Source organism: Delphinus delphis, chromosome X, assembly GCF_949987515.2.
Source record: "Delphinus delphis chromosome X, mDelDel1.2, whole genome shotgun sequence".
NCBI lineage: Eukaryota > Metazoa > Chordata > Mammalia > Artiodactyla > Delphinidae > Delphinus > Delphinus delphis.
Genome location: NC_082704.1, coordinates 65,589,683 through 65,607,577, shown reverse-complemented (window position 1 = coordinate 65,607,577; position 17,895 = coordinate 65,589,683). Strand labels below are relative to the sequence as shown.

General features: G+C 37.4%; 1 long non-coding RNA gene across 3 annotated transcripts in view; it reads right to left on the bottom strand.

Moving 5' to 3' along the window:
• Nucleotides 1-2,576: 2,576 nt before the first annotated feature.
• The window catches only part of LOC132418576 (uncharacterized), a 62,506-nt gene continuing 47,187 nt past the window's right edge, over nt 2,577-17,895 (bottom strand). For 2 of the 3 annotated variants that reach the window (XR_009518018.1, XR_009518020.1), the window contains 4 exons: nt 15,683-15,775; nt 12,660-12,788; nt 5,639-12,280; nt 2,577-3,687 (listed from right to left, as the gene is read on the bottom strand). This is a non-coding gene — a long non-coding RNA (uncharacterized lncRNA). Of the gene's footprint in view, nt 3,688-5,638; nt 12,281-12,659; nt 15,776-17,895 lie in introns of all 3 variants that reach the window. The other variant, XR_009518019.1, reaches the window with a different exon arrangement.

Below are 17,895 nucleotides of genomic sequence, written 5' to 3'. Positions count from 1 at the left end.
GGCCTCTAAAGTGGCCCAGGCTTCCTCTGCTTACACACCCAGCCACAGTCACACTGGATTCCAGCGCCCCGACCCCACCCCAGTCTGTCTACACACAGCCAACCCCAGTCCTCTCCTGGTTCTGATCTCTGAAGCCTGAGTTCCAGCAACCAGCCCCCACCAGCACTGGCAGACGTGCATGTCAGGCTGTGGAGTGCTGGGCAGCAGCACTGACCACCTGTGCAGTTCTCCCTCTGCTCTGGCTGCAGCAAACTGGTTGCTGCATTCTCCTCTGAGGCTCTGAAGCTCCCCTTCTGTCTTGGCCAATCTCCCTGCCGGTAAGGGGGCTTCCCAGGGTGCAGGAACCTTTCCCATTTTACAGCTCCCTCCCAGGGGCACAGGTCTCATCCTGATTCCTTGCTCGCTTTTTTTTTCTTTTTTCCTACCCAGTTACGTTGAGATTTACTTGCCTTTTCAGAAGTCTGAGGTCTTCTGCCAGCGTTTAGTAGATATTCTGTGAGAATCACTCCACATGTAGATGTATTTTTGCTGTATTTGTGGGAGAGGGTGAGCTTCACGTCATGCTACTCTGCCATCTTGCTCTCTCTCCCAGAATCAATTCTTGTAACTGTTCCAAGTGTGCTTCAAATGAATTATGTTTTCTGTAACCCTTCAAGGCAGAAGTGTTTGTATTTCCACTCCCATTTGGTAAGGCTTGTGATTTTGTGTTGTTTAAATTTTCTGTATGCTGTTGATTTGTATATGGGATTTCTCAACAATTGAAAAAGAGCTGTTTAATTCTCTCAGTTGCTTGGTGGATTTTTCAGTTTCTCTGTGGACTTCTATTAATTAATGCTCTGTATATTTTGAGGCTATTTTCACGTGGAAATGTAATATTATGTAACATTTTTATGAAAATGATGATCACCATATCCTGTTGGTTAGAAGCAAGAAACAGATCCTGCCCACATTGAAGGCGAGGAGATTACACAGTGTTAAGGACTAGGACAGATCTTTTAGATTTATCCTTAGAGTCTCACTTCAACAATAAATATTTGTAGTATTAAACACTACCTGGATAATTTAAGTGGCTTTGAACATTTTAATTTCATTTATACCCACCCCAAATTACATTGTCATGTATTTGACAAAGTGGACTTTGTCAAATTAAACACTTACTCTGAAGAAGGCACTGCTAATAGAAAGACAAGCCACAGACTTGGAGAATCCAATTCCAAATAATCTATCTGACAAAGGACTTGTATCAAGAATATATAAGGAAGTCTAAACACTCAACAGTAAGAAAAAGAACAACCTAATAAGAAGGGGGGGGGGCAAAAGATTTGAACAGAGACTGCACCAAAGAAGATATTCAAATGGCAAATAAGCATATGAAAAGATGTTCAAACTCATATGCCATTAGGGCACTGCAAATTAAAACCACAATTAGAGATCACCACACACACAATGGGTAAAATTTTTTAAAACATGATAATGCCAAGTGCTGGTTAAGATGTGGAAGAAGTGGAGCAATTGGAACTCATATTTGTGGTAGGAATGTAAAGTGATACAGAAACTTTGGAAAAGTTTAACTCACTCTCACTCCTAGGCATTTACCCTATAGAAGTGAACATTTATATTTACACAAAACTGGTACCTGAGAATTTATAGCAATTTTATTCATAATGGCCTAAACTGGAAATATCTCTCATGTCCATCAATTAGTGAATGGATTAAAAGCTGGTACATCCATATAGTGAAGTACAACAATAAAAATAATGAATATTGATTTACATAACAATATAGATGACACTTAAATGCATTTTACTAAGTGAAAGAAGCCAGATCAAAAGGTCTACATATTGCACGACTCCATTCATATAACCTTCTGGAAAGGGCAAAACCATAGGGATGGAGAACAAATAGGTGGTTTCCAGGGATTGAGGGAAAGGGTTTACAACAAAAAGAGCAATCAAGAGAAATTATTAATGCTAAAACAATTGTGTATGGTACTGGAGTGGAAGGATACATGACTCTATACTTGTCAAAACTATAGAACTATACATGATAGGAATGAATTTTAGTGTATGCAAATTAGAAATAAAAATCTCAAACAAATGGATATTTTTGCCTGTCAAATGATGAGAGATTTATAAAAGGAAAGGGCATATTTTGATGCACATTTATGCACCACTGATGGGAATGTTATTTGTACAATATTGAGGACAATTCAACAACACCTTTCAGGTGCCCTAATAATGCTCTCATCAAACTCAGTAATTCCAATTCTAGAAATTTATTCTAAAGAAATAGAGATGCACATAAAGGTTAATGTGCAATTATGTTCATTACATTTTAATTTTATAGGCAAAATTGATAATATCCAAAATGTCTGCATCATGGGATCATCCACAGTAAGTCCCCTATATACAAACAAGTTCCATTCCAAGAGCGTGTTCATAAGTCCAATTTGTTCGTAAGTCCAACAAAGTTAGCCTAGGTACCCAATTAACACAATAGGCTATATAGTACTGTACTATAATAGGTTTATAATACTTTTTACACAAATAATACATAAAAAACAAACACGAAAAATAAAGAAAACATTTTTAATCTTAAAGTACAGTACCTTGAAAAGTACACTAGTACAGTATAACAGCTGGCATACAGGGGCTGGCATCAAGTGAACAGGCAAGAAGAGTTACTGACTGGAGGGAGAAGAGGTGGGAGATGGTAGAGCTGAAGGATCATCAGCAATAGGTAAGCTTCAATTTTTTTTTTAACCTTAAGTTAAAAATACTTTTTTTATTTAACATCTTTATTGGAGTATAATTGCTTTACAATGGTTTGTTAGTTTCTGCTTTATAACAAAGTGAATCAGCTATACATAAACATATATCCCCATATCTCTTCCCTCTTGCGTCTCCCTCCCATCCTCCCTATCCCACCCCCCTAGGTGGTCACAAAGCACCGAGCTGATCTCCCTGTGCTAGGCGGCTGGGTAAGCTTCAGTTTCACTCACATTCTGGGCCTGAAATAAAGATACTGTACTACTATGCTCTATACAGTACGGTACAGTGAAGTACACAAAAGCACAACCACTTGTAGAAGATGCATGCACGTGACAATGTACACCAGACACGTGAACTAACTTACATGACTGGACATGTGAACACACGTTCGCATCTTTGAAAGTTTGCAACTTGAAGGTTCATATGTAGGGGGACTTACTGTAAATGAATTTTGTTAGAACCATATGAAATATTATGTGACACTTAATACTGTATTTTTAAATAATGCTAATGATATAGGAGAATGCTTGTTTATTCTCAAATGAGAAAAGTTAGAGAATAACATATACAATGTCAATTTTATTTTTAAACTGTGTTATATACACTTATTTTAAAGAGTAAAAGGAAATACATGCAAATGTTATGAATTATTTTCTGGGTTATAAGATTATAGGTATTATTTACTTTTTAATTTATACCTTTCACTTTATTTTTTAACAATGACCACTTGTTACTTTTGTCATCAAAAAGAGAACATTTTTTATTTTCAAAAAAGAAACAAACCCAGCCTAATGCAGCCAATCCCATGATCTTTTCAGTTGCTATCTTCACTCAGAAGGCCACACTGTTGTCCCCCTGGATGCTTGTTGTTGTCTTGCTCCTTCAGGTACTGGACTCATTGCAGATGAATGAATACCTGCCAAAGTGAGAGACAGAGAGTGGCAGCATCTCTCCAGCAACATGAAACTGCTTAGTTAAACTGGCCTGATCAGCCACAGGCTGATACTGGTATCAATCTCTATGACCTATACAGGGAACAGATGTCTTTAAAAGCTATAATGCCCATCTTATATAACTGGAAGTTTCCCCTCTTCTAAATCTTTCTTCTATGAAATAATCTTTTAAAACCCTTCTCCAAAGCAGCTCCTAATTTTATTTTAGATATTCCATCATTCTCTGGGGAATGACAAACGTCCAAGTATTGACCTTTCATTGTACTGTTTCCTTATGTCCTATCTGCTGTTTGGGGTTGCATGAAGCCATTCTGCCCACTATCTCTGGCCCATTCATCCTATTAAAAAGAAAAACAAAAAAACTGAGCTATTTGGTACTACTTGTGCTATTTCCTCTGTCCTCAACCCCTTTAACACCCTGTTATTGAACTGGAGAGTTCTTCTAAGTTGCAAACTTTTTTCTGGGTTGTTTTTTTTATACAGGTCAACAGAAACCTCCACAAGGGCAGACCTACCTAAGAAAAGTGGCTGACAGTGACTCTCACGAGTAACGAAAGTGCAGCACAACAACTTACCTTCACCCTACCTCTAAAAATAACAGGTTCATAAAGTGAGTCTCAGTGCCTTCTCCACTGAGGTAAAGGATTTTATGACCTTTACTTTTCTCTCCTCCCTTCATTCTTAATGGCAATAAGGAGTTAACACCTATCTTCACTCACAAATATCAGAAATCTCAGGTTTGCTTCCTTCAATCATGTAGGCTTCTAGGTCTAATACCCACTAAAATGTCAAGCATTTGTTACTCCATAATGGGATTTCATAGCTTCCCTCTCCTTCCCCTCTGCACCGCACTCCTTCTCTCCTTAAATCCAGAGAGAAACATGGTGTCACTACCAACACTCACTGAATCTTCATTCACTCATTCACAGTAAGGCTCTTCCTATCTGGGGCCTGTTACAGATGGCCTGGGGGAAGGAAAAGAAAATAAACACCTGCTGAAACCCATCAGGGTGGGGCAGGAGATGAAAGGTGGCTAGAGAGAGCAAGGAGTGCACTAGAAGGATTATGAAGAAAGGAGAGGCAAGGCACAGGATAAGGCACCAGAAGATGTGACTAGGGGTGTCCTGAACAATCACTGGGAATATTTGAAAGGTTCAAGACTTTCCACTTCCCCCATACCCTATCTTGCCCATCCCCAAGAGACAAAAAGTAACCTGACACTGTTTACTATTGACCCATAAGATGTGTGTCCTTATATACCATATGTATGCAAATCCTAATCTCTGATGACCAAGTTAGAAAGGGAAACAAGCCCTCCTACTGGTATTTCATAATCAGTTGAGACATCAGGAGTAATCCCTGGGGCTGGGGTCCAGTTGCTAGCCATGGCTACAGTGTCTCCTGTGGCTGCCCCAGGAGATAAGGTGGGAGTTGGTTTCAGGGTGATTAACATTGAGTATTCTCCAACTGCAGAGTAATTATGACAAATTCAACCCCAACCTTAGTATTCATACCTCCTTGGGTTTTAAGAGATGGAAAGAAGTGCTAATGAAAGACAGTGACTCACAGTGGCATATACGTGGGATAGAGAAGTGCCAGTGGAAGGAGAAAGTCATGGCTTTTGTTTGCTTTAATCAGTGATATCTTAGCCATAGGACTGAAGGAAAAAGAATATGAATACAGGGATTGGGGTTATTTTCAAGTCAATTGACTACCTTCCTTCCATGAAGTTGGGGTCTTACGTTGCTGAAACTCAAACTCATCTCTGGTGGCCTATATTCCAGCATTGGGGATCTGGCAATTTTTGACTACATGGTGTCCTCTTTATGCGAAGTGATAGTTCATATATACATACATAGAGTACAACTTCTGAAAGGAGCCAAGAGGGCTAAACATGCAATTGAAAAGAGCAACCTGTGGTCTGGAGAGTCTTCAAAAGAGTGATCTATCTATTGAGTCATGCTTTGCAAAGCTGGGATGAAGAGAGGCTGTAGTCATCCTCTGATCTTTTCCTTTTCTTCTCCTTCATGAAGTCTTCTACCAGCTCCTCCTGAGGAATAAATATAGAGCAGCCCCCATGGGAGGGGATGGGCTATCTGAGGGTCTGGTCACTCTAACACAGTGGCTCTAAACCTTTATTGGAATATTGGCTCATTTGAAGACTATAACAAAAGAAAAATGACTGCATGCAATTTCAGAGGGTTCAGAGAGACTCTCTTCCTAAACTTTACCTTCCAAGTCCTAAGGGCCATCTCTTTGCATCAATTTCCAGCCATCCTTCCCAACAGCACAGGGAACATCTACAATATGGCCACCAGACTGGATGCATCCTGAAGCTAAATGGCTTTTACAAAGTGGTTTTGTTATTCACCCACTGATGTGGGCTTTGTCTACTCTTTATCTTAAAAGCTCAATTAGATAATAGGACTGTGTCTTGTTCTAATCAACACGAGTGTTTTTCAAGTACTGTGCCTGTCTTTTTCAAAGGGCAGTTCTAGTTCACTCCTCAACTCAGAGGCTCAGAAGCCAAAGCACATTATGGAACACAGCCAACAAAAGCCTGTACCATGTAATGAAGTTACATCAAGGTCAAGGGAAAATTTTAATCCTAAACAAATCTTTTTTATCATACTTCCAGATGACCAGCCTTGCTGCTCTTTCAAAGAGTTAGGAGATGGCCACAGGATTCCACCAGTGTTAAGGGCCAGCAGCCTAGCTATCCTTGCCTGGGATTGCTGCTCATTTTCACACATGAAATGTTGACAGATCCAAAAGGGATAAACAGATGGCACACAGCGAAGTGTCAGATATAGAACAAGCACTTAATAAAGGAGGGGATCATTTTAGATGTGCATTCTGCCAGCCAAAACCTCAGTGCAATGGGCAAACCACAGTTTTTGCATCTTCTAGTAATCCCCACCACTCTTCTGAGGCTCATACTACCATCCCACTACAACCTCTCTTCTCTTGCATCTGCACAACTGTCATGTGCCAACCTCCAGATCATTCCTCAGTCACTGAAGCCTATTTTATCTAGCCTACAGTGTTCATTCCTAGCCCAGCTTTTGCTATAATCCTGGGTCACTTCAGTATCCAGGTAAACAACCATCTGACATCCTACCATCACAGGTATCTTGATCACTCCAATTTTAAAATTTTAACATTCCAAAGTTCAGCCTCTGATACAGGTCCTATCATTCTAGTTTTCCAACTACTCAGCACCCATCTTGATTGCACTAAGGCCTCTTTTTTTTACAGACTCTGAGCTTCCTTCCATATACAGTCTGGATCCTCAAATCCATTTCTGCATAACTCCTCTCTTGCTAGCTGTCCATCCCTCAATCAATCAAGATCAGTTCCAGGCAACCAAATGTTACTTGTAACAATGGTCCAAGACCACTTTATATTTTCCTGAATCTATTATCAAGTTTCAAACTAGTTGTTCACTTTGATATGTCATAAGCTCTCCAATCCAGCCTTTTGGCCTGGATATTCCTTAGACTCTTGTCTCCATAATCCTGTCCCTGGTCAGCTTCCTCTCTATCATCCACCTCTCCAATTACAAATCTTCAACACCCTTATCAGGTACTCTTCCTAACTCTTATTCTTGTCACTATGCCCCAGTGAAGAGGTAACTCCTTTCATCTAAGGCTAACCCTCCACCCGTGTTCTAAGAGCCAAAAGTTATCATCTCTCTCCCACATGTACAATGCCTCCCTTTTCCCTGCCCTGTAGTCTGTGAGCATGCTCAATTTTCTCCTACATTAAAAGGGAGCTTTTATGACTCACTGTAGGGCCCTGATGGAATTGGTTAACTTGTATTCTAGTTGTCACATCTTCTAACAGAAAGAAGGCTTCTCATGAAGCAATAATGATTTATCACACTAAATAAGAAAAAGGAAGTATGAGCCTGTTGAGTGGTGAAGATAATCTGGAGGCCTACCTGTTAATGTAGGTAAGGGGATAGCTGAGGTATAGTTGAAAGGGGAAAACTGTGAATACCAGCCACAGGAGCAAACCCCAGACTGTGAGGATGAAGTTTCTGATCAATGATCACTCTGGTCCTACCCAAGGAGCAACTGGCAGCAAGTGTAGTAGTGGCAGCAGCAACAATGCAACATCTGCAAGGAGCCAAGACTAAAATACAGGCATAGAAACAGAGTATTTCATGGAAAATACAATATTAAATATGACATATATGTGGCACTTGTGCTGCTACTCCCCTTCCCCCACCCCCAGCAAACATCACTAATTAGTTATAATCCTCTTTCATACTGAGCTGAGATCTGGCTTCAGAATCCTTTTTATAAAACATAATCAAGACAGGTACTATCAATCAGTTGGAGATGGTACTTGAGATGAAGTATATTTGCTATTTTTGCACTACACAGAAAAGTCCTTGGCAAAAGAATTAGAAGATAGGAGTAAGCTTCAGGAGAAAGCATACTGAAGACAGCTTGGACGTTGTAGGCAACTGGCGGGGACAAGCTGAGCCCATGGAGATCACAGAGCAGGCGCCCAATTAATGTCTGTTGATGATTCATTTTTTCATTCAACAAACATTTAATGAGGCCTACAATGTGCACCGGATTAGGCACTGTGAATACAAAGATGAATAAGGCACTGTCCTTGCCCGTTAGGAATTTAGAGTCTGGTAGACGAGAGCCATAGACACGGACAATGATAATACAACCTGATAAGTGCTAGGACACTTAGCAGGTTGTATTATATCCATCCGAGTAGGATTTCTTCAGGTTGCTGTTGGATCCATGAAGTCCTCCCAGCCACCAGGGCCTGCTGTTGTTTCTGTCACGCGGTGAATGTCCCAAGAACTAACAATGATACCTGCAATTTATAGCATGCTTATAACATACACTTTACAATATCCTCATGAAAACCCTGCAAATTAATTATTATAATAGATGAAGAAATTGAGGTTCAATGAGGTTTAGTAACATGCCTTAGATCACACAGTTATTAAGTAGTTGAGCCAGGTTTCAAATCCAGTTTTGACCAATTCCAAAGCATTTTACTACATTTTTTAGGATACTTTTATTCAGTTTGGGTACTGTACAAATTTTCAACGACTTTATATTTGGAAATAAGAGCAAATGCAATAGATTAGTGATCAGGGCATGGACAAAAGTCATCTGTTTTCCCAACCTATTTGGCAGAGGGAAAAAAAAAGGCAGAGAAGTGACTTCACACTAGCATGCCATTGAAAACCTTGAGGTCAGTTAGTTTTACTTTCTTTTGCAAACCCCAACATCCTTATTGACAATATAAAATATAAGTACCTCTAGTTAACTATCTTCTTTTAATCCTCGTCAAGGTCAACATCATTATCTGCAGCAACTACAGTTCATATAGCATTTAGCATATTCCACACCAGTTCCAAGCAGTTTACAGAAATAATCCCATTAAATACTTACATTCCCACCCTCACTCATCATTGCAAAAAGATATTATTAATTCTATTTTACATAAGAAGTACCAGAGAGGTGAAAAACCATGCTCAAAACCACATTGGTAAGTGTGAGACTCGATTTGAGTCCAAGACCCAAACTGTCACTGTACTGCTTTGCTGTCCTGCTCGGGGCTTCCTGTCCCAAACCTTCTTCCCCCTACTGCCCTCCAGGATGGCTAGTGACATAAGGTCCACTGAAAATACATAAGGTCTACTTAAACATAATCTCCTATTAATCATTGAGTCACAGAAAGCCATTCTCTGAATCCCCAGGGTCACCACTCTGAGCCTTAAGGGGAGAATTTCCCAAATATTCTGTTTATATTGCTTTGAGAAAAGAGAAAATAAACACTGGATATATTTAGATTTTTAATTATTGAATGTATTTTTTTACCAAGAGATATAACCATAAACATTTAAAAATCCCTAAGCAAAATAAAGCAATTGAGACAATAACTAAGGCCATTTCTTCCCTGAGTGGGTTTTAAATATAAAAGCCTCCATTTTTGGTAAAAAATATTTTGAGAGATATATGACAATGAGATTAGCCCTGCTATTGATGAGAAGGACCAGGAACTTAGTAATACTATGAGAAGTCTACAGCTGTTCAGATGTCTTCCCAAGAGTCAAAATTTCATATGTGGCTGCCCCCCAAACCAAAGAAACTTGCAAAATCTGTGCAGCAAAGCCCTAGTCTGGAAGGAACATCTTTAGATGTTCACCCATCTAAAGAACACGTGAGGATCTTTCATGAAGGCCAGGGGTGGGGATGGGGGATACACACTTGCCGAAGCCTGAAAGCCTAAATTTTCCCATGTTCTAATTATATCTGTATTTTGTATAAACCCTTATTTGAGAGGTTATCCCCTCTTCTTCACTCCCACTCCTTCTAGCCTTAGATCACATATCATCTTAACTACTACAGTATCCTTCTAACTGATCTCCCTGTCCAGATTTGAAAATCTTCCATACTACCAGAGTGACCATCAAAAGCATCTCCTTAAAACACTCAAAATAAAATCCAAATTTCATGGCATATTTCCAATCTAATTTCATGAACTACTTGTAGTTTCCCAATTCATCATTCTATTTCTAATCCCCATACCTTTGCTTAGAAGGTACTTCCCTCTGTTTTCTGCCTAGTCAACCTTTACTTTTTTAAAGAATCAACTGAAGCATCAGTTCCTCCAACCTCTGCATCTCCAGACTCAGTCAAATGATTTCTCTTCTGAACCCCATAGTATCTTGTACATACCTCCATTGTAGAGCATACCATACTGTTGTAAGTATCTGTGTGCATGTCGAACTCTCTCACTAGACTGAGAACTCTTTGAGGGCAGGAATTGTGTCTAATTCATCTCCATATCCCCATCACCAAGCACTGTGCCTGGCAGCACAAAAGGCAGCAGAGAGAAGCTGAAGATGCAGGAGAGAGAACAATAAAGCAATATTCTTGAACTGAGGCATAATACAAATATGATGAATGAGTTGAAGCTATAGAAAAATATATTTCAGCTCAGTATTACATAGAGCTCTTGAAAGAAGAGATAAGTTAACTCAGGGAGGAGTTCCCTATCACTAAGTACACTTACTTGGAGGCAAAAAGACCATTTGTTGGGTATATTATAAAAGGACTTGAATTAGGGTCAAATTAAAATAAGCTGTTTTAGATATGAGATTTTTTTTTTAAGGTCCTTCTATCCTTGAGGTTCTAAATCTATAACCTATGCTATAATCAAAAGAGCCATCACTCTGAGCCCATGTCACAGTGAATGGTGGCTCCCAGAGTTGTGGACAACTGTTGAGGCTTCATCTCATTCCTGTCCATTAGCAGACTGATTGTACAACATAACTCATTTTCCGGTGGCCTGATTCCCTGGTGACCCTTGAACCTGGAGCAGGAAATACTTTAAATGCTTTAAAGGCCACCAAGTAGAACCTCATGACCAAATATCTTCCACAACCTGCTACCTGAAGCCTTACGTTTCTTCCTTAAACCTCTAGTGCCTTTGATCAGTTTGTTAAAATGCCACTTAATCTAATATGGCGAGCTCGCACCAATCCAGTGTATACTATAGGATGGATAAAAACAATACAACCTTCTGTACCTCATGAAATCATCTAGTCTCACCTTCCCCTCCATCCAACACAAATCAAAGAATGCCTACAAAATATCCTGATTTTTAATTCTGGTACTGTTTCTTCAACTGCAAAATATGGACATTGTATTGAATAGTCTCTCAGATCCCTTTTACCCCAGAGAAATATATGTTCCTCACCTATAAAATAGACAAGTGGAATCGGTTCTTCCAACTTCACCAGATTTTTATAAGGGTCAAATAAAACCATGTTTCTGAAAGGCTTCTAAATGATAAACTGCGATACAAATGTAAGGAATTACTATTGCAAATTAAGATATATAGGAGGGGAGAGGTAAAAGAAGTATGCTCTGCCATTAATGAGATTAGTTACCTGAGCAAACTTATTCTACCTCTCTGGGATGCCTCAGAGGGTTGTGATGATTAAATGGGAACATGTGAAGTAGGCACACAATAAAAATCAGTTTCATCTGCCCTGACTGAGACAGAATCTCAGTTATAAATGTGACCTTAAAGTGCATGTAATCCAACTTTCACTCCATGCAGGGAGATTCTCAAATTCCACTAGGTTATTATTTCCAAGAGTATTTTCATCTTTGGACATTCTTGAATCTGTTACTCCATTAACTAGAACTGCCTTTACACAACAAAACCAACTATCCCTGACTTCAGACCAGCAAGCTCTCCATTTTGGAGTTGTCTCCCACAATCTAAACAGCTCTAATTCCTATAATGCTTCTCATAGGATCTAAGTTCAAATATCTCTCTGTATCCTGGATGTTCTCCTTTAGCTCCCTCTCAGAGAGTTGCTCTTAAAATTGAAACAAAACCATCAAGTGGAACAGGACTCTTACCTCTCCGAAACTGTAAACTTTTGTAGTGAAAACACAACCAGTTAGCTCTATATTGGAGGGTTTGAAGGTCTTCAATGGGTACATATGGTATAAACAATAAGCAGAGTCCCCAAAAGCTTGCAGGATGGAAGAAGCACTTCGAAAAGGGAAAGGGGAGGGTCAAAGGGATGCTGACAGTATTAAAAACAAATGGCTTACTACATAATTTCCCCTAATATTAGCAACCACCTCTATACTTATGCAGAACAGGGATATGGAACATTATAAATAATGCAGACTCCTAGGGCCTTGTGGAAGAAATGGTAACGTCATATTCAAAAATACATTTTATATGACCTTTTATACTAATAGAGTCTAGTCTATGCAGATGACACCTTCTGTACTTTTCCCACCAGAATCTCAGTTCCTAAGATATCTGCCTACTTCTTCCAGAAACTAGGAAAAAAACATTGAAAATAATAAGTGGAAAAGACAAGCACACAATAATGAAGACCTGCATAAAAGGAGAAACATACCACCTTCATGTATGAGAAAATTATAAAGATGACAGCTCTCCAAAAATTATTCTATAATTCAACGCCATTCCAACTGTAACTCCAATGGTATTTGTGGTGAGAACTTGACATGCTCTTTCTAATGGGCTCCTGGAAGAACAAGTATATGAAAATAAAGAAATTTTTTAAAAAACGAATGAGGGTCTTTCCCTACTAGATAAAGTTGTTATTTAAAACTAGACATGTAGGAACATATAGCAGTCACATTGTCTAATCACAATGCAATAAAACCATATATACATTTCATTATATGTATATATTTCAACATATATTATATACTTCATATATATATGAAATATGTGCTCAAACCAGAAAACCTCAACATGAAGCATCACAGTAAATAACAATTGGGTCAAAAAAGAAATGTAAATTACAATCAAGCCAATTTAGCAAGTAAAAAAGGAACACTATAACATAAAGCCAATACTATACATAGCTTTATGTTCTCTTATTATAAGGTAATGAAAAAGAATTACTTTCAGTAAAGATAACAAACAAAATGAGAGTCAAACAAAGGAGAAGAATAGGGGACAAAGAATATGTGAATAAATAATAGCCTAAAACTTGCCAAATTTGATGAAAAAAATATTAATCTATACATGCAAGATCAATGTATGCCCAAAAGGATAAAGTCAAAGACACTCAAATCTAGACTCATGACTAACTTCAGAATCTTGAATGCAGCAAGAGAAAAACAACTCATCATGTACAATGGCTCCTCAGTAAGTTATAGCTGACTTCTCATCATAAACCATGGAGACCAAAAAACAGTGGGTGATATATTCAAACTGCTGAAGGAAAAAGAATGTAAACTGAGAATTCTATGTTCAGCAAAACTATCCTTGATAAATTAAGAATTATAGCATTACTAGATAAACAAAAATTAAAATAATTCAGTGCTAGTAGACATGCCATCTACAAGAGATACAAAATCAAGTCCTTCAGGCAGAAATGAAAAGACATTAGACAGTAACTCACATGCACATGAAAAATAAAGAGCACCAATAAGATAGCTCCATAAATAAATATAACAGACAAAAAAAATCTGTATTTATTTGTAACACTTTTCTTCCCATTTCTGACTTAAAGACAATAGCATAAAGGAATAACTAGAAAATTGTGTTGATATGCTTATGTCATGTATAGATGTAATTTACATAATAATAACATCACAAAGGAAAAGACAGGGAACAAAGACATAGCAGAACAAATTGTATACACAATTGAAATTAAGTTGGTATTAATCTGAAATCAATTCTTTTAAGGTAAGTTGTTAACTGAAAGATCAGAGCAACCATGAGAAAAACAACTCAATAAATATAATAAAAGAAAAAAGGGAATTTAAGTGGTACAAGAAAATGCTTAAAATATTTAACAAAAATAAAAGAAGGTAGTAATACAGGAACAGAGGAACAAAAAGACGTAAGACTCATGGAAAACAAGTAGCAAAACAGACATCAATCCTACCTTGTCAGTAATTACACTAAAGATAAAAAAATTTTTAAGTAATGCAATCAAAAGACAGAGCTTGGAACAACAGATTTAAAAAATATAATCTACCTATATCTTATCTACAAGACACAGTTTAAATTCAAAGACACAAAAAGTTTACAAGTAAAAGGATAGAAAAAGACGTACCAGGCAAAAACACTAACCAAAAGAGAGCTGGAGTTAGCTATACTAATAATAAAATACACAATTAAGAAAAGATTATTACTAGACATGAATAAGGATATTTTATTACAATCAAAGGATCAATCCATCAGGAAAGTATAATTATAAACATATATGTACCTAACAACATAGCACCAAAAATAAGGAGAAAATGGTAGAAACAGAAAAAGAAATAGATAATTCAGCAGTAAGTTTCAGTAACAGAACAACTAGGTAGAAGATCTACAAGAAAAGAGAAGACCTGAACAACGCTATAAATAACCACTTGAAAAAAACAAACAAAAAAAAACAAACAAAAAAATAACCACTTGATCTATTAAACATCTACAAAACATCCACACAACTGCAGAATACACATTATTCTCAAATGCACATGGAACATTCTCCAGAATAGACTAGATGCTAAGAAATGAAACAAGTCTCAACAAACTTAAGAGAATTGAAATCATATAAAGTATGTTCTCCCATGATGAAATTATAAATCAATAACAGAATGAAATTTGGGAAATTCACAAATATGTGCATATTAAACAACAAACTCCTAAATAACCAATGGGTCAAAGAAGAAATCACAAAAAGAATTAGTATTTTGAATGAAAATCTAAACAACATATAAAACAATATATAACTCAATTCCAGTGAACATAGGATTTGAATAGACATTTCTCCAAAGAAATACAAATGGTCAATCAGCATATGAAAAGTTGTTCAACACAGAAACACTAGGCAAAAACACGAGATACAAGAAACAAATGACCCTTGAACAACATGGGCTGGAACTGTGTGGGTCCACTTACAGGTGGATTTTTTTTCAATAGTAAAAACTGCAGTACTACACAATCTGTGCATATGCGGAACCTCGGATAGGAGGAACTGCATGTATGGAAGGCTGACTATAAGTTACATGTGGATTTTCCACTGTGAGGAGGATGAGCGCCCCCAACCCCCTGTGTTGTTCAAGAGTCAACTGTACTTAACATCTACTGGGATGGCTATTATAAAAGATAGAAAATAAGTGAGAATGGAGTTAAATTAACATCCTCATAAATTTCTTGGTGAGAATGTAAAATGCTGCAGTTACTTTAGCAGTTTGTCAATTACTCAAAACATTAAATGTAGAGTTGCCATATTACAAAGCAACTGCAATGCTAAGTAGATATCTAAGGGAATGAAAATATGTCCACACAAAACCTGAAATGTCCTTCAACATTATGCCAGCATCAAACTGCCCAATCTGTGTAGGCATAACCCATAAACATATAAGCAAAAATTAGAGATAAAATAAAATACCACATGGAGATTAGTCTTACCATTGAAATATTTTCATCCACTAGGACATGTAAGCTTTCCAGTGATACCATGAAGTCAAAAGATCCCGTAATACAGCTGGGCTAAATAATGATCTAGCAGAGAAGTAGCAGAGGCAAGACTGTAAAGAACAGTCACTGAAGAACCTCCAAAACAGAAAAGTACATTTGACCACAGGTGGTGAAAAATCTTAGCAGGACCACATCTATAATACAAAGGGATTGCTGAGCCAACAACTAGACATTTATTTTTAGTAACAGGTAGGAAAATATGACAATTCAGTACCAATACAAGGCAGTAAAAAAGACAAAATTTTCTTAATGGTGGAAAAAGCCTAAGACCTACCAAATATATTTCAATCACGTTGGTGACTATGGTTTAGATTAATGCTATTCAACAAGTAACGACAGCAGTCAGAAACAATGACCACTCACCATGATAAAATTCTGGGACACATTTGTTGATCACATGATTAAATTAACATTGGCAGTATAACAAATCACGGATCTATGGTTTCACAATACAGCAAGTAACAGGCCCTCCAGAACCACTCAGTCCATGGTGGGCAGATCCTAATACCTAACGTTTTGCTAATTAACAAAATTACAGGCAGTCAACTGGAGGAGCAAAGAAAGGCTAAATGGTTAACAATATTAGAATACCCCAATCTAAATAGCAACACTGAACTAAAAGTAAACAATGAAAAGTTCTCCATGTAAAGCACTATAACGTACTGAGCAACCTAGGTGACAATACTAAAGCACACCCCCTAAACAAGTTTTGCCATGACAAAAAAAGCAAAAATTTTTGAAACCAAGTGAGACGCAGCTCAAAGTACTGTTTAACAAACAATAGTGGTTACTAGAGAACACCAGCAAAATTAAACCACCACTCATCACTGCATTATACATATGCATGCTAGATAATTTTTAAAATAATTTGGAAAACAAAGCACAATTATAACCAATAATACATTAACACATACTATGCTTTTTGGTATCCATATCAGATTATCACAGAGCATGTGCTTACTAGGGCAATGTTATGTTTGACAAAAGTCAGCTGAAGTTACTGCAACAATAGTACAATAAAAGTATATCAAATAACAACACTTGGAAATTTCGGAATAGCACAGTAAGTCTTTAACAATACACTCCCTCAGGCATTTTTTTATATATGGAGCAATGTACTCCAGTGAGGTCAACTGGTTTTAGGAGAAACACGGTCCTTGTTATCTGATATAAAGACATCATCCATGTGTTTTTAATTTGCTAGTGAAATTTTTAAATTGCTAGTGATAAACCAGGACAAAGCTAATAAGTAGGAATATCGAATTAAACCAATTATACATCAGCACTACACTATACTGCACACAAACACCAACGTCAAATTTTATAAGCCAGAGCCTGTAACTGGGCAAAATCAAGAAATGAAACAAACACCCTTGAAATTCCTCAAATATACTTTTGGCTCACTGCACAGTCATCAGTTTACTGTACTCTCAATCAGAACCATACTTGTGATGCAAGCAATGCAATATCACTCAAAAGGGCGACACGTTGTGGACTAATGCGGTACTAGAGTCTTGGGGGGGAAAAAACTTCGTGTCCACAAGGTGGCAACAAACCTTGAAATATTTCCTGACAAGGGGCACAAAACCCTCCATAAATTTGGAGGCAAGACACCTAAAATTAAAGAAAAACAGCCACTGTAATATACGTAATAATTACACTGACCTACTTTAAAAAGGTCACACACCTCAGTGAATGTGGAGATAAAGTTAATGATATTACAAGCAAATAAACAGCTTTTATCAACACTAAATTATTTTTTGCTCTTTAGTACTATTAGACTGTGATGTTAATGGAAGTTTTCATTCACAAACTTCCATTTCTAGAAGAGACTGAAGAGACCAAATTTCTGTGAGAATGATGAACCTAACATATCCAAAAGGCATCATATTATGGGTAAATTGAGTAACAGTTTCCGTTATGTTTCCTCTTTGTCCACTAAACTATGCAAAATCTGGATGAACTTTTCTTGGAGTTTTTATGAGTGAAAACCTCATTCCTATCATGTTATGGAGGATCTACAGTAATTGGCAAGACTACTACTTTACATATCGCATGATCAAAGTGATCTATAAACAAGAAAATCAGACTATAGATGATATACATGCGATATATAACCTACAACAGTTGACAATCTCAATGTC